The sequence below is a fragment of the Pristiophorus japonicus genome, unplaced genomic scaffold, assembly GCF_044704955.1.
Source record: "Pristiophorus japonicus isolate sPriJap1 unplaced genomic scaffold, sPriJap1.hap1 HAP1_SCAFFOLD_540, whole genome shotgun sequence".
In the NCBI taxonomy this organism is placed as follows: Eukaryota; Metazoa; Chordata; class Chondrichthyes; family Pristiophoridae; genus Pristiophorus; species Pristiophorus japonicus.
This window is the reverse complement of record NW_027254447.1, coordinates 125,987-145,755: the sequence shown is the minus strand read 5'-3', so window position 1 is coordinate 145,755 and position 19,769 is coordinate 125,987. Positions and strand designations below refer to the sequence as shown.

At 48.3% G+C, this 19,769-nt stretch overlaps 1 long non-coding RNA gene across 4 annotated transcripts in view; it reads left to right on the top strand.

The window, feature by feature from the left end:
• Window positions 1–19,769, top strand: part of LOC139254461 (uncharacterized) — a 78,520-nt gene that overhangs the window by 29,766 nt on the left and 28,985 nt on the right. For all 4 annotated transcript variants that reach the window (XR_011592012.1, XR_011592010.1, XR_011592009.1 and 1 more), the window contains exon 5: window positions 8,496–8,684. This is a non-coding gene — a long non-coding RNA (uncharacterized lncRNA). The remainder of the gene's footprint in view (window positions 1–8,495; window positions 8,685–19,769) is intronic.

Genomic DNA, 19,769 nt, shown 5'->3' with positions numbered 1-19,769 from the left:
ACAATGTTTTGAGTTGTATGTTTAACTGAAGTCAGACACAGGGCTGCAGTTACTCACGGGCACTGGGCTGTTTCTGGTGAATGAATGTGGACAGTGTTAGTGGGAATAGATTTGTGTAGGATCATTCTGTGCTGAACACATTGCTGGGCTGTGGGTTTTTTTTAAATTCGTTCATGGGCGTCGCTGGCAAGGCCAGCATTTATTGCCCATCCCTAATTGCCCTTGAGAAGATGATGGTGAGCCTCCTTCTTGAACGACTGCAGTCCATGTGGTGAAGGTACTCCCACAGTGCTGTTTAGGAGGGAGTTCCAGGATTTTGACCCAGTGACAATGAAGGAATGGCGATATACTTCCACGTCAGGATGGTGTATGACTTGGAGGGGAACGTGAGATGGTGTTGTTCCCATGCGCCTGCTGCCCTTGTCCTTCTAGGTGGTAGAGGTCGTGGGTTTTGGAGGTGCTGCCGAAGAAGCCTTGGCGAATTACTGCACTGTATCTTGTAGATGGTACACACTGCAGCCACGGTGGTGGATGGGGTGCCAATCAAGCGGGTTGCTTTGCCCTGGATGCTGTTGAGCTAGTTGAGTGTTGTTGGAGCTGCATTCATCCAGGCAAGTGGGGAGTATTCCCATCACACTCCTGACTTGTGCCTTGTAGATAGTGGAAAGGCTTTGGGGAGTCAGGAGGTGAGACACTCACCGCAGAATACCCAGTCTCTGACCTGCTCTTGTTGCCAAAGTATTTGTGTGGCTGATCCAGTTAAGCTTCTGGTCAATGGTGACCCCCGGGATGTAGAGGATTCGTTGAGGGTAATGCCATTGAATATTAAGGGGCGGTGGTTAGATTCTTGCTTGTTGGAGATAGTCATTGCCTGACATTTAATCAGCCCAAGCCTGAATGTTGTCCAGGTCTTGCTGCATGTGGGCATGGACTGCTCCATTATCTGAGTAGTTGCGAATGGAACTGAACACTGTGCAATCATCAGCGAACATCCCCACTTCTGAAATTATGATGGAAGGAAGGTCATCGATGAAGCAACTGAAGATGGTTGGGCCTAGGACATTGTCCTGAGGAACCCCTGCAGCGATGTCTTGGGGCTGTGATGATTGACCTCAAACCACCACAACCATCTTCCTTTGTGCTCGGTATGATTCCAGCCTGTGGAGAGTTTTCCCACTGATTCCCATTGACTTCGGTTTTACTAGGGCTCCTTAATGCCACACTCGATCAATTGCTGTCTTGATGTCGAGGGCAGTCACTCTCACCTCACCTCTGGAATTCAGTTCTTTTGTCCATGTTTGGACCAAGGTTGTAATGAGGTCTGGAGCAGAGTGGTCCTGGGGGAACCCAAACTGGGTATCGGTGAGCAGGTTATTGGTGAGTAAGTGCCGCTTGATAGCACTGTTGACGGACACCTTCCATCACTTTGCTGATGATTGAGAGTAGACTGATGGAGCAGTAATTGGCCGGATTGGATTTGTCCTGCTTTTTGTGGACAGGACATACCTGGGTAGTTTTCTATATTGTTGGCTAGATGCCAGTGTGTAGCTGTACTGGAACAGCTTGGCTAGAGGCACGGCTAGTTCTGGAGCACAAGTCTTCAGCACAACAGCCGGGATGTTGTCGGGGCCCATAGCCTTTGCTGTATCCAGAGCATTCAGCCGTTTCTTGATATCACGTGGAGTGAATCAAATCGGCTGAAGACTGGCTTCTGTGATGGTGGGGACCTCAGGAGGAGACCGATGTGGATCATCCACTTGGCACTTCTGGCTTAAGATGGTTGTAAACACTTCTGCCTTTTCTTTTGCACTCACGTGCTGGACTCCGTCATCGTTGAGGATGGGGATATTCATGGAGCCTATTCCTCCCGTTAACAGTTTAATGGTCCACCGCTATTCATGACTGGATGTGGCAGGACTACAGAGCTTTTATCTGATCCGTTGGTTGTGGCATCGTTTAGCCTTGTCTATAGTATGCTGCTTCCGCTTTTTAGCATGCATATAGTCCTGTGTTGCAGCTTCCCCATTTTCAGCTATGCCTGGTGCTGCTCCTGGCATACTCCTCTACACTCTTCATTGAACCAGGGTTGGTCCCCAGGCTTGATGGTAATGGTAGAGTGAGGGACATGCCGGGCCATGAGGTAACAGATTGTGATGGAATACAATTCTGCTGTTGCTGATGGCCCACATTGGCTCCTGGATGTCCAGTTTTGAACTGCTAGATTTATTCTGAATATATCCCATTTAGCACGGTGGTAGTGCCACACAACACAATGGAGGGTGTCCTCCGTGTGAAGACGAGACTTCATCTCCACAATGATTGTGCAGTGGTCGCTGCTACCAATGCCGTCATGGACAGATGCATCTGCAACAGGTAGATTGGTGAGGACGAGGTCAAATAGGTTTTTACTTCATGTTGGTGTGCTACCGAGCCACTCTTAATGATGGACACTGAAGTCCCCCACCCAGAGTACATTCTGTATCCTTGCTACTCTCAGTACTTCTTCCAAGTGGTGTTCAACATGGGGGAGCACTGATTCATCATGAGGGAGGGCGGTAGGTGGGAATCAGCAGGAGATTTCCTTATCCTATGCTTGACCTGAAGCCATGAGACTTCGTGGTGTCTGGAATTTTACCTATTACTGATGGGCCTATAGCTACCCGGGTCTGCATTGTCACCTTTTTTAAAAATGGGGACTGCATTAGTCTCCTTCCAATCTGTAGGAACCATTCCAGAGTGCAGTGAGCAATTAAAAATACAGGCAATTACCGATAATTAATCCCTGCCCGTCAGCTTGGTCCACTTGAACCCAGATAGCTTCAGCTGTGCCTAATGAGGCAATATCCAGTCTCTCTCTAGCTGTTAGATTCTCACTGATAAAAATAGCAACCCCACCTCCCCTTTGACCTATCCTATCCTTTCTCAAATCCTTGTAGCCCTTTCGGTGAATTTCTGTGCCATCGTTGTCATCTAGTCATGTCTGACAAATACACAATACGTCTAGATTCTCCAACACAGCATCGGTTGCAATTCTAACACTTTGCTTCTAACATTCCTTGCATTTACATGCAAGCAATTTAAAGATCTCCCGTCTACTTCTTAGTTATTAATTATTGTTTGCTTATAGCTGGTTTATCTTCATGCTTCTATGTAATTATCACGTGGAGTAAGCCTAACTTTGAACTTATCTACACTAACCCCTTGCTGAAGTCGGGGATAATTCAGCACCCTCTGCCAGCTTTTAAACTCCCAAGAAGTTAAGATGGAGGCTGTCCTTCCTAAACAACTTACCTTGTCCAGCGAACACCTCCCAATTATCGATGAAGTGAAGTTTCTTCTTGCAGAGGTCCTGAAGCTAATGTTGAATCCTGCGATTCGGCTATTCCTCTCCATCGAGCTGAATATGACTGGTAATAGCTCGGAGACTACTATCCTTGCACCCTTTTGCTGAAGGACATCTATGAGGCTTTTGTAGGAATCCTGCAAATCAAATGGACTTCTATCCATGATATCGTTAGTTCCAATATCTAAACCTACACTGATTTCTTAACACTCACCTTTCATTAGTTCATCCACATGATCCCGGAGATCAGCTATCTTGGCCCCTGGAAAGCAAAAGACTGCAATTGACAGGGCCTTACCTCTATATAGGGTGTTCTCTGTGTGCCTGATGATAGAGTCCCCAATGAGGATTGCCCCTTGCCTCTTGCTCTTCCTTGGCTGTTCAAACGACGTCCTCTTGGACTTTGCAGCCTTCCTCTTATCTTTTCCAAGATGGTGATATGAGCATTGAGGTTTGGTGTCACTGCTGACATCACTGCCTGTTGTGTTCTCCAAATCACAAAGCAGGGCATACCTGTTTGAAGTAATAAGAGAATCCAAAGAAACTGTCCCTTTAAATGGGCACAGAGACTCTCTCCCTTTTAAACAGGCACAGAGACTATGTGAAACTAAGAAAGAAGCATTATTGGCTGACTAAAAGTAAACCAGAAGCTGGTGCCTGTAAGTCATCATAGGCAGTCCGTCGGAATCGAGGAAGACTTGCTTCCACTCTTAGCATGAGTTCTTGGGTGGCTGAACAGTCCAATATGAGAACCACAGTCCCTGTCACAGGTGGGACAGACAGTGGTTGAAGGAAAGGGTGAGCGGGGAGTCTGGTGTGCTGCATGCTCCTTTCACTGCCTACGCTTGATTTCTGCATGCTCTCGGCGACGAGACCCGAGGAGCTCGGCGCCCTCCCGGATGCACTTCCTCCACTTAGGATGGTCTTTGACCAGGGATTCCCCAATGTCAGTGGGGATGTTGCACTTTAGCAGGGAGGCTTTGAGGGTGTCCTTGTAACATTCCTGCTGCCCACCTTTGGCTTGTTTGCCGTGGGTGAGTTCCGAGTAGAGCGCTTGCTTTGGGAGTCTCGTGTCTGGCATGTGAACTATGTGGCCTGCCCAGCAGAACTGATCAAGTGTGCTCAGTGCTTCAATGCTGGGGATGTTGGCCTGGACGAGGACGCTAATGTTGCTGCGAATGTCCTCCCAGGGGATTTGTAGGATCTTGCGGAGACATCGTTGGTGGTATTTGTCCAGCGAGGTGTCTAATGTACATGGCCCACATCTCTGAGCCATACAGGAGGGCAGGTATTACTACGCCACCAGTAAGTAGTGCTCCACCAGCCGACATCCGACTGAAACCCAACTGCTGAAGCTGTGGTTGTCAGTGCCAGGCACAGGACCAGCGTGTGAGGGCCAATTCTTGGTCTGGGGCGCTGTCCATGGTGATGACTTCAGCATCGCGGAATGCAGCAGAGCGAGGTGCAACGTCTTACTGTCGCTGCAAAGTTCCTGTCAACTTTAGCGGAAAGCGCTGTTCTCACCACGCCCAGTCACAAACTCATTTTCACCCCATTTCGCGAGCTGGGGGCATTAACAGGAGATGCAAAGTAGCAAAATGTCACCCCCTCTCCCTTTAAACATGGACAGAGACACTGCTCATTTAAACAGGCACAGGGACACTGTCCATTTAAACAGGCACAGGGACTGCCCATTTAAACAGGCACAGGGACACTGCCCCTTTAAACTGTCCCAGAGACACTGCCCCTTTAAACAGGCAATGACACTCTCAAAGCCTCCTTGAAAAAGTGCAACATCCCCACCGACACCTGGTAGTCCCTGGCCTAAGCTCAACCTAAGTGGAGGAAAAGCATCCAGGAAGGCGCTGGACACCTTGCATCTCTTCGCTGCGAGCAACCAGAGATCAAGCGTCAACAGTGGAAGGAGCACACAGCAACCCAGGCTCTCCACCACCCGTTCCTTCAACCACCGTCTGCCCCACCTGTGACATAGACTGTAAGTCCCCCGATGGACTGTACAGCCGCCTGAGAACTCATTTTTACTGTGGAAGCAAGTCATCCTCGATCCGAGGGACTTCTTCAGAGGATGCTGCCCCTTTAAACAGGCACGGTGACCTTGCCCCTTTAAGAAGAGCGCGCCCTGTATTTTTCGCCGTTTGATTGATTGGTGCCGTAGCCCCGCCTCCTGCCGCTGATTGGCGCAGAGCAGCGCGTGTGGAGTGGGCGGAATAGTGGCGCGGCCTCGCCATTGGCTGCGGGCTGAGTGGCGGCGGCGCGCGGGAGGGCGGTTGCAGTTTGTCGGCGGGCTCCGAGAGCAGCAGCGGGGGAGGGGCCAGCCCATTGTCGAGGTTCGGGCCGCCGCGTGGTCGGTCACGTGGCGGTTGCTGGAGAGCTTCGGGCGGCGACGGGCCTTGGTTCCTGGTGGGGGTGGGAGGGATGGCGGTTTGTGGGGAAAGAGTTCGGCCGCCCGCGGGGAGCAGGGAGCCAGAGGGGCGGGGCTTGCTCAACGTCACAGCGCTTCCCATTGTTCCGCTGCAGGGCAGGGAGCATGCGCGGTGGCCAGCTTGGTACAGGAAGGCCATCAGGTACAGGATAGAAACATAGAAAATATGTGCAGGAGTAGGCCATTCGGCCCTTCACCACCATTCAATATAATCATGGCTGATCATTCACCTCAGTACCACTTTCCCGCTTTCTCTCCATACCCCTTGATCCCTTTAGCCATAAGGGCCATATCTAACTCCCTCTTGAATATATCCAATGAACTGACATCAACAAGTCTCTGCGGCAGGGAATTCCACAGGTTAACAACTCTCTGAGTGAAGAAGTTTCTCCTCATCTCAGTTCTAAATGGCCTACCCCTTATTCTAAGACTGTGTCCCCTGTTTCTGGACTTCCCCAACATCGGGAACGTTCTTCCCGCATCTAACCTGTCCCATCCCGTCAGGATCTTATACGTTTCTATGAGATCCCCTCTCATCCTTCTAAACTCCAGTGAATAAAGGCCCAGTTGATCCAGTCTCTCCTCATGTGACAGTCGAGCCATCCCTGGAATCAGTCTAGTGAACCTTCGCTGCACTCCCTCAATAGCAAGAACGTCCTTCCACAGATTAGGAGACCAAAACTGAACACAATATTCCAGGTGTGGCCTCACCAAGGCCCTGTACAACTGCAGTAAGGCCTCCCTGCTCCTATACTCAAATCCCCTAGCTATGAAGGCCAACATGCCATTTTCCTTCTTCACCACCTGCTGCACCTGCATGCCAACTTTCAATGACTGATGAACCATGACACCCAGGTCTCGTTGCACCTCCCCTTTTCCTAATCTGCCACCATTCAGGTAATACTCTGCCCTCGTGTTTCTGCCACCAAAGTGGATAACCTCACATTTATCCACATTATACTGCATCTGCCATGCATTTGCCCACTCAGCCAATCTGTCCAAATCACTCTGAAGCCTCTTAGCCTCCTCCTCACAGCTCACACCACCACCCAGTTTAGTGTCATCTGCAAACTTGGAGATATTACACTCAATTTCTTCATCCAAATCATTAATGTATAATGTAAAGAGCTGGGGTCCCAGCACTAAGCTCTGTGGCACTCCACTAGTCACTGCCTCCCATTCGAAAAAGGACCCGTTTATCCCGACTCTCTGCTTCCTGTCTGCCAAACAATTCTCTATCCACGCCAGTACATTACCCCCAATACCATGTGCTTTGATTTTGCACACCAATCTCTTATGTGGGACCTTGTCAAATGCCTTTTGAAAGTCCAAATGCACCACATCCACTGGTTGTCCCTTGTCCACTCTACTAGTTACATCCTCAAAAAATTCCAGAAGATGTGTCAAGCATGATTTTCCTTTCACAAATCCATGCTGACTTGGACCGATCCTGTCACTGCTCTCCAAATGCGCTGCTATTTCATCCTTAATAATTGACTCCAACATTTTCCCCACTACTGATGTCAGACTAACCAGTCTATAATTACCCGTTTTCTCTCTCCCTCCTTTTTTACCCTCATTTGCTACCCTCCAGTCCATAGGAACTGATCCAGAGTCGATAGACTGTTGGAAAATGATCACCAATGCATCCACTATTTCTAGGGCCACCTCCTTAAGTACTCTGGGATGCAGACAATCAGGCCCCGGGGATTTATCGGCCTTCAATCCCATTAATTTCCCCAACACAATTTCCCGCCTAATAAGGATATCCATCAGTTTCTCCTTCTCACTCAACCCTCGGTCCCCTAGTACATCCAGACCAGTGGTGACCAGTGACATGAATAAAACTGCAGCAGCTGAAGTGGTTATACTTGGAGCAGTCACAGTCACTTTAGATTGAGTTAGATTGAGAATGATTCTGCTCACAGAATCAGAGAATGGTTACAAAATGGAAGAAGCCTATTCGGCCCGTCGGGGCCATGCCGGCTCCCAGCTCGTGCCACTCCCCCACCCTTTCCCCCAAGCCCTTCAAATGTTTTTCTTTCAGATACTTATCCATTCCCTTTTGAAAGCTGTGATTGAATCTGCCTCCACTGCCCTTTGAGGCCATGCATTCCGGATCCTAACCATTCGCTGCATAAAAACGCTTTTGCTTGCGTCACCTTTCGATTCTTCTGCCAATCGCCTTAAATCTATCTCCTCTGGTTCTTGACCCTTCTACCAATGGGAACAGTTTCTCCCTATCCACTCTGTCCAGACTCCTCATGATTTGGAACACTTCTATCAAATCTCCTCAACTTTCTCTTCTCCAAGGTGAACAACTCCACCTTTTCCAGTCTATCCATGTAACTGAAGTCCCTCATCTCATGAATCATTCTTGTAAATCTTTTCCGCACCCTCTCTAAGGCCTTCGGATCCTAATGTGCGGTGCCCAGCATTGGACACAATACTCCAGTTGAGGCCGAACCAGTGTTTTATAAAGGTTCATCATAACTTCCGTGCTTTTGTACTCTATGCCTTTTTGGTGCCCAGGATCCCGTAAGCTTGTTTAACTGCTTTCTCAACCTGCCCTGCCACCTTCAACGATTTGTGCACATATACCCGCAGGTCTCAATGTTCATGCAGCCCCTTTCGGATTGTACCCTTTAGTTTATATTGCCTCTCCTTGTTCATTTAATCATACTTCTCCAATTTTATTTCTTAACTCAGATTCACTGCCTCATTTTATTTCTCCCTCTGAGCCCCTCAACTTCATCTGGAAGCGTAATGTTGGCGAGTGGTGATTGATTGCCCTGGGAACCAACAGGAAGAGAGCTCAGAGGCCGGTTGGCCCAGGGATCAGCGTGTTCTACAACCAATCGCGGTGTTTGAGGGTTGGATCCTGAGTCGGCCTGTCGGGTGAGTCAGTGTGAACCCCTGTTGAACAATTTATCTTTTAAAAGTTAAATCGAGATTTGTCTCGTCAACAAAAAAGTTTAACATTTGTCAGTATTTTGTTTCCCTGGAGTTCTTATGAGTTTCAGACACTTCAGTGCCAAGTGAACCAGGTGTTTAAAGATCATTCAATTTCCTCTTTCCATGTCATTGTTAGTTAAAGCCACAGAGATTGATTTCCTCTCATAATTCATCTGTAGTATTTAAAATAATATCCTTCCTGTTGGTAGTGAGTCACATTCTGTGCTGAGTGAGATGCCTGATGGCATCAGCCTTTAAAATACTCATCCTCTTGTTCAAATCCCACCAGGGCCTCACCCCTCCCAATCTCTGTAACCTCCGCCAACCCACCAACCCTCTGAATAGGCTGGGTTTATTTTCTTTGGAACAGAGGTGGTTCAGGCGAGACCTTAATGAGGTGTATAAAATTATGAGGGACCTAGATATAGTGGATAGGAAGGACCTATTTCCTTTCGCAGAGATGTCAACAACCAGAGAGCATAGATTTAAAGTAATTGGTAGGAGGTTTAGAGGCGATTTGAGGGGAAATTTCTTCATGCGGAGGGTGGTGAGGGTCTGGAACTCATTGCCTGAAAGGGCAGTAGAGATAGAAACCCTCACCACATTTAAAAAGTACTGAGATGTGCACTTGAAGTGCCGTAACATACAAAGCCATGGATCAAGAGCTGGAAAATGAGATTAGGCTGGATAGCTCTTTGTTGGCCGGCGCGGACACGATGGGCTGAAATGACCTCCTTTCGTGCTGTAAATTTCTATGATTCTATAATAAGGAGAAACAATTTTCAGTGTCAAAAGGGTCGGTAACCAGAGGACACCGATTTAAGGTGATTGGCAAATGAACCAAATGCAACATGAGGGAAAAATATTAAGCAGTTAGTTGTTATGACCTGGAATACACTGCCTGAAAGGGTGGTGGAAGCAGATTCACTAGTTAGTTTCAAAAGAGATAAATATTTGAGTTAGAAATACTTGCAGGCTTATGAGGCAAGAGCAGGGGAGTGGGACAAATTCTACATACTTAAGAGGGGCAAGAGAGGAAAGAATGTTCCAGAGAAACTAGAACTGTCTGCTCAGAATTTCTATCATGGCAGGGCAACTCGGTCCCAAGGAATGCACATCCTGTGCCATGTGGGAAGTCCTGGACATTTCCCGTGACCTGGACAATCACCTGAAATACTGCGTGCAGTTGTGGTTTCCATATTTATGAAAGGATATACATTGGAGGCAGTTCAGAGAAGGTTCACAAGGTTGATTCTGGAGATGAGGGGGTGATTTAGGAGGAAAGGTTGAGTAGGTTGGGCCTCTACTCATTGGAATTCAGAAGGCTGAGAGGTGATCTTATCGAAACGTATAAGATTATGAGGGGGCTTGACTAGGTGGATGCAGAGAGGATGTTTCCACTGATAGGGGAGACTAGAACTAGGGGGCATGATCTTAGAATAAGGGGCCGCCCATTTAAAACTGAGATGAGGAGAAATTTCTTTTCTCAGAGGGTTGTGGATCTGTGGAATTCGCTGCCTCAGAGAGCTGTGTAAGCTGGGTCATTGAATAAATTTAAGACAGAGCTAGACAGTTTCTTAACCGATAAGGGGTTATGGGAGCGGGCAGGGAAGTGGACCTGAGTCCATGATCGGATCAGCCATGATCATATTAAATGGCAGAGCATGCTCGAGGGGCCGTATGGCCTACTCCTGCTCCTATTTCTTATGTTGTGGGACGTGTCGCCAGCTAAAGCAGCTTGAGCCTCCGGGTTTCGGAGCTTGAGCAGCGGCTGGCCTCACTGCAGTGCATCCGCGAGGCTGAGAACTTCGTGGATAGCACGTTTCAGGAGGTGTTCACTCCGCAGCTTAAGAGTGTGCAGGCATAGAGGGAATGGGTGACCATCAGGCAGACAAGGAGGACCAGGCAGGTAGGGCAGGAGTCCCCTGACTCTCGAACCGATTTTCAGTCTGGAAAGTACTGGTGAGCACGATGGTTGCTCTGGGAAGTGCAGCTGCACAGGAGGGAAGGAAGAAGAGTGGAAGAGCAATAGTGGTAGAGGATTCGATAGTTAGGGGAACCGACAGATGCTTCTACGGCCGCAGACGTGACTCCAGGGATGGTATGTTGCCTCTCTGATGCCAGGGTCAAGGTTGTCACTGAACGGCTGCAGGACATTCTGAGGGGGTGGAGGCTGAATAGTCAGAGGTCGTGGTCCATATCGGCAGCAATGACTTAGGTAGAAAGCGGGATGAGGTCATACAGACAGATTTTAGGGAGCTAGGAAAGAAATTAAAAAGCTGGACCTCAAAGGTCGTAATGTCCTGATTATACCCGGTGCCACGTGCTAGTGAGGACAGAAATAGGAAGATAGAGCAGATGAATGCATGGCTGGAGAGATTGTACAGGAGGAAAGGCTTTAGATTCCTGAGGCTTTGGGACCATTTCTGGGGAAGGTGAGACCTGTACAAGCTGGGGGTTGCACCTCAACCGGACTGGGACCAATATCCTCACTGTGGGGTTTGCGACTGCTGTTGGGGAGGGTTTAAACTAGCTTGGCAGGGAGCTGGGAACCTGAGAGTAGATTCAAAAGGGAGAGAAGAAAAGCTGGATTAGGAGTCAGAAATTTGAAAGCGAGTTTGGATGGCAGAGGAAACGGCAGCTAGAAAATAGACAACAAGGCAGTTTGGCAGTGCTAAATGGTATATTCTTCAATGCAAGGAGTCTAGGGAATAAGGCAGATGAGCTGAGGGCACAGACAGACACATGGGAGTATGATATTATAGCTATTATTCATCATTATCATCGTCATCAGAAGCAAGAACTCCTCGATATGAGGACCGTCTATGATGATAGAGGCAGTCCCTCGAAATCGAGAAAGACTTGCTTCCACTCTCAAAGTGAGTTCTTTGGTGGCTGAACAGTCCAATACGAGAGCCACAGACCCTGTTACAGGTGGGACAGACATTCGTCGAGGGAAGGGGTAGTTGGGGCTGGTTTGCCGCGCACTCCTTCCGCTGCCTGCGCTTGATCTCTTCACGCTCTTTGCATTGAGACTCGAAGTGCTCAACGCCCTCCCGGATGCACTTTCTCCACCTCGGGCGGTCTTCGGCCAGGGTCTCCCAGATGTCAGTGGTGATGTCGCACTTTACCAGGGAGGCTTTGAGGGTGTCCTTGTAACGTTTCTGCTACCTACCTTTGGCTCGTTTGCCATGAGGGAGCTCCGCATAAAGCATTTGCTTAGAGAGTCTCGTATCTGGCATGCGAACTATGTGGCCTGCCCAGCAAAGCTGATCAAACGTGGTCAGTGCTCAATACAGGGGATGTTAGCCTGGATGAGGACACTGATGTTGGTGCGCCTGTCCTCCCTGGGGATTTGCAGGATCTTGCGGAGACATCGTTGGTGATATATCTCCAGCGACTTGAGGTGCCTTCTGTACATCGTCCATGCCTCTGATCCATACAGGAGGGCGAGTATTACTACAGCCCTGTAGACCATAAGCTTGGTGGTAGATTTGAGGGCCTGGTCTTCAAACACTCTTTTCCTCAGACGGCCGAAGGCTGCACTGGCACACTGAAGGCAATGTTGAATTTCCGCATCAATGTCTACCTTTGTTGATAAAAGGCTCCCGAGATATGGGAAATGGTCCATGTTGTCGAGGGCTGCGTGGTGAATCTTGATGATTGGAGGGCAGTGCTGTGCAGCGGTGACAGGCTGGTAGAGGAGCTTTGTCTTACAGATGTTAAGCGTAAGGCCCATGCTTTCATATGCCTCAGTGAATACATTGACTGTATCCTGGAGGTCAGCTTCAGAATGTGCGCAGACGCAGGCGTCATCCGCGTACTGCATCTCAACGACAACGTGATCCTTACCGACAAATCCATTACAGACCCAATTCACATCTGGATCGGGGTCAAGCAAGGCTGTGTCATCGCTCGATCCCTCCTCAATCTTCCTTGCTGCCATGCTCCAACTCACAGTCAACAAGCTCCCCGCTGGAATGGAACTAAACTACAGAACTAGTGGGAAGCTGTTTATAGCTATTAGTGAGACATGGCTGAAAGAAGGGCAGGAATGGCAGCTCAGCATTCCTGGTTACAGGGTTTTAAGACCAGATAGAGAGGAGGGGTGGGGGAAAGGGAGGGTGTGTTGCAGTATTGATTAAAGAAACAATGGCAGCTCTGAGGAGGGATGATAAGTTAGAGGGGTCATCAAAGGAGGCCATGTGGGATCAACTGAAGAACAAAAAAGGGGCAATCACACTGCTAGGGATGTACTATAGACCCCCAGTCAGAGGGAGATAGAAGAGCAAATATGTAGGCACATTTCTGACAGATGCATAAACAATAAGGCAGTAATAGTAGGGGATTTCAATTACTCTAATATTAACTGGGATAGATTTAGTGTGAAATGTGTAGAGGGAGAAGAATTCTTAAAATGCATTCAGGTGAACTTTTCTACCCAATACGTACCAAGCCCAACAAGAGATGGGCAGTGCAAGGGTCAAGGATGTCTCGGAGCGGCTGCAGGGCATTTTGGAGGGGAAGGGTGAACATTCAGTTGTCGTGGTGCATATAGGTACCAATGATAAAGGTAAAAAACGGGATGAGGTCCTACAAGCTGAACTTAGAGAGCTAGGAGTTAAAATAAAAAGTAGCACCTCAAAGGTAGTAATCTCAGGATTGTTACCAGTGCCACGTGCTAGTCAGAGTAGAAATAGCAGGATAGTTAAGATGAATATGTGGCTTGAGGAATGGTGCAAGAGGGAGGTATTCAAATTCCTGGGACATTGGAATCAGTTCTGGGGGACCAGCACAAACCAGATGGTCTGCACCTGGGCAGGACCGGAACCAATGTACTAGGGAGAGTGTTTGCTAGTGCTGTTGGGGAGAGTTTAAACTAATATGGCAGGGGGATGGGAACCTATGCAGGGAGACAGAGGGAAGTAAAATGGGAGCAGAAGCAAAAGGTAGAAAGGAGATAAGGAAAGGTGGAGGGCAGAGAAATCAAAGGCAAAAATCAAAAAGGGCCACATTACAACATAATTCTGAAAAGACAAAGTGTGTTTAAAAAAAACAAGTCTGAAGGCTCCATGTCTCAATGCGAGGAGCATTCGTAATCAGGTGGATGAATTAACTGTGCACATAGCTGTAACGGATATGATGTAATTGGGATTATGTAGACATGGCTCCAGGGTGACCAAGGCTGGGAACTCAACATCCAGGGGTATTCAATATTCAGGAAGGATAGACAGAAAGGAAAAGGAGATGGGGGTAGCATTGCTGGTTGAAGAGGAGATTAACGCAATAGTAAGGAAGGACATTAGTTTGGATGATGTGGAATCTGTATGGGTAGAGCTGCGGAATACAAAAGGGCAGAAAACGCTAGTGGGAGTTGTGTACAGACCATCAAACAGTAGTAGTGAGGTTGGGGACAGCATCAAACAAGAAATTAGGGATGCGTGTAATAAAAGTACAGCAATTACCATGGGTGATTTTAATCTACATATAGATTGGGCTAACAAAACTGGTAACAATACAGTGGAGGAGGATTTCCTGGAGTGTATAAGGGATGGTTTTCTCGACCAATGTGTCGAGGAACCAACTAGAGAGCAGGCCATCCTAGACTGGGTGTTGTGTAATGAGAGAGGATTAATTGGCAATCTTGTTGTGCGAGGCCCCTTGGGGAAGAGTGACCATAATATGGAGAATTCTTCATTAAGATGGAGAGTGACACAGTTAATTCAGAGACTAGGATCCTGAACTTAAAGAAAGGTAACTTCGATGGCATGAGACATGAATTGGCTAGGATAGACTGGCGAATGATACTTAAAGGGTTGACGGTGGATAGACAATGGCAGACATTTAAAGATCACATGGATGAACTTCAACAATTGTGCATCCCTGTCTGGCGTAAAAATAAAACGGGGAAGGCGGCTCAACCGTGGCTAACAAGAGAAATTAGGAATAGTGTTAAATCCAAGGAAGAGGCATATAAATTGGCCTGAAAAAACAGCAAACCTGAGGACCAGGAGAAATTTAGAATTCAGCAGAGGAGGACAAAGGGTTTAATTAGGAAGGGGAAAATAGATTATGAGAGGAAGCTTGCAGGGAACACAAAAACTGACTGCAAAAGCTTCTATAGATATGTAAAGAGAAAATGATTAGTGAAGACAAATGTAGGTCGCTTGCAGTCAGAATCAGGTGAATTTATAATGGGGAACAAAGAAATGGCAGACCAATTGAACAAATACTTTGGTTCTGTCTTCACTAAGGAAGACACAAATAACCAATAACCTTCCTGAAATACTAGGGGACGGAGGGTCTAGCGAGAAGGAGGAACTGAAGGAAATCATTATTAGTCAGGAAATTGTGTTGGGGAAATTGATGGGATTGAAGGCCGATAAATCCCCAGGGCCTGATAGTCTGTATCCCAGAGTACTTAAGGAAGTGGCGCTAGAAATAGTGGGTGTATTGGTGCTCATTTTCCAACATTCTTTGGACTCTGGATCAGTTCCTCTGGATTGGAGGGTAGCTAATGTAACCCCACGTTTTAAAAAAAAGGAGTGAGAGAGAAAACAGGGAATTATAGACCGGTTCGCCTGACATCAGTAGTGGGGAAAATGTTGGAATCAATTATTAAAGACGGAATAGCAGCGCATTTGGAAAGCAGTGACAGGATCGGTCCAAGTCAGCATGGATTTATGAAAGGGAAATCATGCTTGACAAATCTTATAGAATTTTTTGAGGATGTAACTAGCAGAGTGGACAAGGGAGAACCAGTGGATGTGGTGTATTTGGATTTTCAACAGGCTTTTGACAAGGTCCCATACAAGAGATTAGTGTGCAAAATTAAAGCACATGGTATTGGGGGTAATGTATTGACGTGGCTAGAGAACTGGTTGGCAGACAGGAAGCAAAGAGTAGGAATAAACGGGTCCTTTTCAGAATGGCAGGCAGTGACTAGTGGGGTACCGCAAGGTTCAGTGCTGAGACCCCAGCTATTTACAATATATATTAATGATTTGGATGAAGGAATTGAATGTAATATCTCCAAGTTTGCAGATGATACTAAGCTGGGTGGCAGTGTGAGCTGTGAGGAGGACGCTAAAAGGCTGCAGGGTGACTGAAATTATAACAATAGGCCCTGACTTGCACACACTATTAGATGAGACCCAATCTTGGTTTGAGTGCACTAGATACTGGCTGTGTGACCATCACACTCGATCCAGCATTGTGTTCAGTATGACACTAGAGTCTGCCTCTATTATTATTGGATCCAGCACTGTCGATGTTACTCACAGTGGGCTATGCATTTGCTGTTATTACTCGGGATCCTGTCTCCACTCTGATTATATGGGATCCTGTCTCTGGAATTGTTACACTAGACCTGGCCTCTGCTATGATTGGAAAATAACCTGCCCCTGTTATTCCCATTCTAGTGCACATCTCTATTATTATAATTCTGAACCATGTCACTACTGTATTCAATCGAGTATGTTTCTGGTATTCTGGTAAAATAGTGTCACACTAACAGAAGCCGGGTCTATCATCTTTCAGTTATTGCAAAAAAACTGTTTCAATTATTAAAGATTTGTTTCTAGTGTAAAACTAGACCCTGTCTCAGTTATTACTGTACTATACCCTGTCTCTGTTTATATTACACTAGACCCTGTCTCTGTTTATATTACACTAGACCCTGTCTCTGTTTATATTACACTAGACCCTGTCTCTGTTTATATTAGACTAGACCCTGTCTCTGTTTATATTAGACTAGACCCTGTCTCTGTTTATATTACACTATACCCGGTCTCTGTTTATATTACACCAGACCCTGTCTCTGTTTATATTACACTAGGCCCTGTCTCTGTTTATATTACACTAGGCCCGGTCTCTGTTTATATTACACTAGGCCCGGTCTCTGTTTATATTACACCAGACCCTGTCTTAGTTATTACTGTGCTGGATGATGCCTACAAGCTTGCAAGTGGTTGGGGAGGTAACAGTCAGAAAAATGGTTATGGAAAGAGAGTTGCAAGTGGTTCATTCCTTTCCAAACTAACCTCATGTCAGTTTCAGTTTTACCAGCACTGGCACCAATCATCACACACTGGAGCTAAAGATCAGGAGCTTCTATATGATGGTGAGGTGATTACTGGACAATAAAGTGCAGAGACTGGTGGGTAGCTGCTCATTATCCTCGGTGTGATTTAATCCCCTTTTCAACGGAATACTGGGGACACATTAATTTTTACCTGGGGAAGCTCAGGGCCAGACACAGAACATACTGCATCTCACAACGGCCTCACACACTGCCCCCTCCCTGGGGCAACTCAGGGTCAGACACTGAACACTCTGCACCCCACAGGGACATCACACACTGTCCCTTCCTGGGGCAGCTGAGGGTCAGACACTGAACATACTGCACCCCACAGGGACATCACACACTGCCCCCTCCCTGGGGCAGCTCAGGGTCAGACACTGAACACACTGCACCCCACAGGGACATCACACACTGCATCCTCCCTGGGGCAGCTCAGGGTCAGACACTGAACATTCTGACCCCACAGGGAACTTCACACACTGGCTCCTTCCTGTGAACTCGCCGGTAAATACAGGATAGATATTAAGACCAGATAATTCTAGTTTCTACGTAAAACCATTTCCTCGCTAGTTGCCCCAAAGCTGTAAATCCCCACCCAATACACTCTTCCCTCCTCCCAGTACTGAAATCCAAACCCATCGCACCTTCTCCATCATTTTCTCCCCCGCTCCCAGTTTTACCGTTCCCTCTGCTCAGGTTGGGTTTGGTTCTGCACCCGCTGTGCCCAGAGTGAGAAGAAAATCAATGGACTGCTGATTTTCTCTGCTCGCCACTAGGCCAATAGGGTGAGCCCCAGGCTGGCCCACGAGGGTGAGCTGCGGGCTGGCACAATAGGGTAAGCCCCGGGCTGGCACAATAGGATGAGCCCCGGGCTGGCTCAATAGGGGGAGCCTGGGCCCAGGGTCACCAGACAACAATCAGCACAACAAGGCTCCCTCTCAGGGGTCACTGACCTGGGCACAAACAGGTGTCCAATCAAACTCACAGCCACCCTGAAACCCCGCCCACCCTTTGTTCCTGCCCAAAGGAGTACGCATGTGCGGCGAGACCCGCCCTGACCAAGATGGCGGTCGGTGATTCCCCCTTCCCCCGAGCGCTCACCGACCGGGCCTGGAATCAGAGGGCAAACACAGAGCCTGGTGCCGAGCCCGGGAGTGTGTGAAGCGGATAATGCGGAGTGTTTTTTTTTTTAATTCGTAGCCAATCGTTCCAATTCTTTGTCAAATCACAAACGCCAGAGGTCACCTTGCACATGCCAAGGATCACTCTGCGCCAATGCTCTTAGCCAAAAGGCCTAGAGCCACTGCACCGTTCCTGGAAGTACTGCAATACCAGGTTCGTGCCATGGAGGTGGATGGGTCAGGTCCCCCACACACCTCCGTGGAGGTGGATGGGTCAACCCTCCCCACCCACCTCCTGAATGCGGAGTGTTGTCTCTCGGGCAGGCGGGGCTTTCGTCCGCAGTTGAAGCCAGCAGCACTCCCCCGGGTTTATTAACCCACTCCCTCTCTCCGCCCATCTCTCAACCGGGTGATTGATGGCAGCTCCGGACCGATAGGAAGAGCGGGGGCGGGGCTGGAGGTTCTGGCAGGCGGTTGGTCCTCCAACCAGAGTGGGCGAGGGGCAGGGCTGGGCCCCACCCAGTGGGACCGCAGTGGTTCCCCCGGGATTGCAGCAGCTTCTCACCCCCGGGACGCGGGCCCTCAATGAACTGCTAACCAGTCCCTCTGTTTCAGACCTGCGGGATTATGGTCACATCCGGCTGGAGAAAAGTTGCAGAACAAACCGCCTCAAACTGAAACGAATGGAGCGGATGCGGATTCGGCCCCGCCCAGCACCACGTGGGCCCGGCCTGACTGACGGGAGATCAGACAGAAGAACATAAGAAATAGGAGCGGGAGTAGGCCATTTGGCACTCGAGCCTGCTCTGCCATTCAACAAGATCATGGACTCAGCTCCACTTCCCTGCCCGCTCCCCATAACCCTTTACTCCCTTATCGCTCACAAATCTGTCCATCTCCGCCTTAACTATCTTCAATCACCCAGCCTTCACAGCTCTCTGGGGCAGAGAATTCCACAGGTTTACAACCCTCTGAGAGAAGAAATTCCTACTCATCTCCGTTTTAAATGAGCGACCCCTTATTCTGAGACTATGTCCCCTAGTTTTAGTTTCCCCTATGAGTGGAAATATCCTCTCTGCATCCATCTTGTCCAGCCCCCTCGTTATCTTATATGTTTCAATAAGATCACCTCTCATTCTTCTGAACTCCAGTGTGTATAGGCCCAACCTACTCAAGCTATCCTCATAAGTCAACCCCCTCCTCTCCGGAATCAATCTAGTGAACCTTCTCTTCACAGCCTCCAATGCAAGTATATCCTTCCTTAAATACGGAGATTTGCCCAATAGGAAGAGCCTGGGCGGAGGTCGGCAGAGCGAGCTGGCGGTGGGCCCTCCAACCAAGTCAAGAAGCTCCAGGAGGGATAGTTTACCTTTGTCACAGTCACAGAAACTTTGGGCTGGGGAAGGAAGGGAAGTGGCAGAGGCAGCTGATCGGCCCATCGTGCTGGTGCCGGCTCTTTGAAAGAAGTCCATAAGTTCTTCATATTGTTGTCAGTGGTGAGGGTGGAAGGGAGAGGGGTTTAAGAAGAAGGTTAGCATTGGAGAATAGCAGCTGGGGTTTATCTTTGCATTCCAGAATGACTGGAACAGAGTTGGCAGAATTAACCACAACACAGACAGAGACAGGGTTCCTTCAAATGTCCAGCTCACCTGCTCGGTGCCGCGCATTCTCAGGCGTCCCACAATCCGCCCTCTCCTGCGCCTGCACACCGGGCTCGAACATTCGCCAGTTATGACGAAGGGTCATTGACCTTAACTTTGTTTCTCTCCATAGATGCTGCCTGGTCTGCTGAGATTTCCAGCATTTTCTGTTTTTATTTCAGAT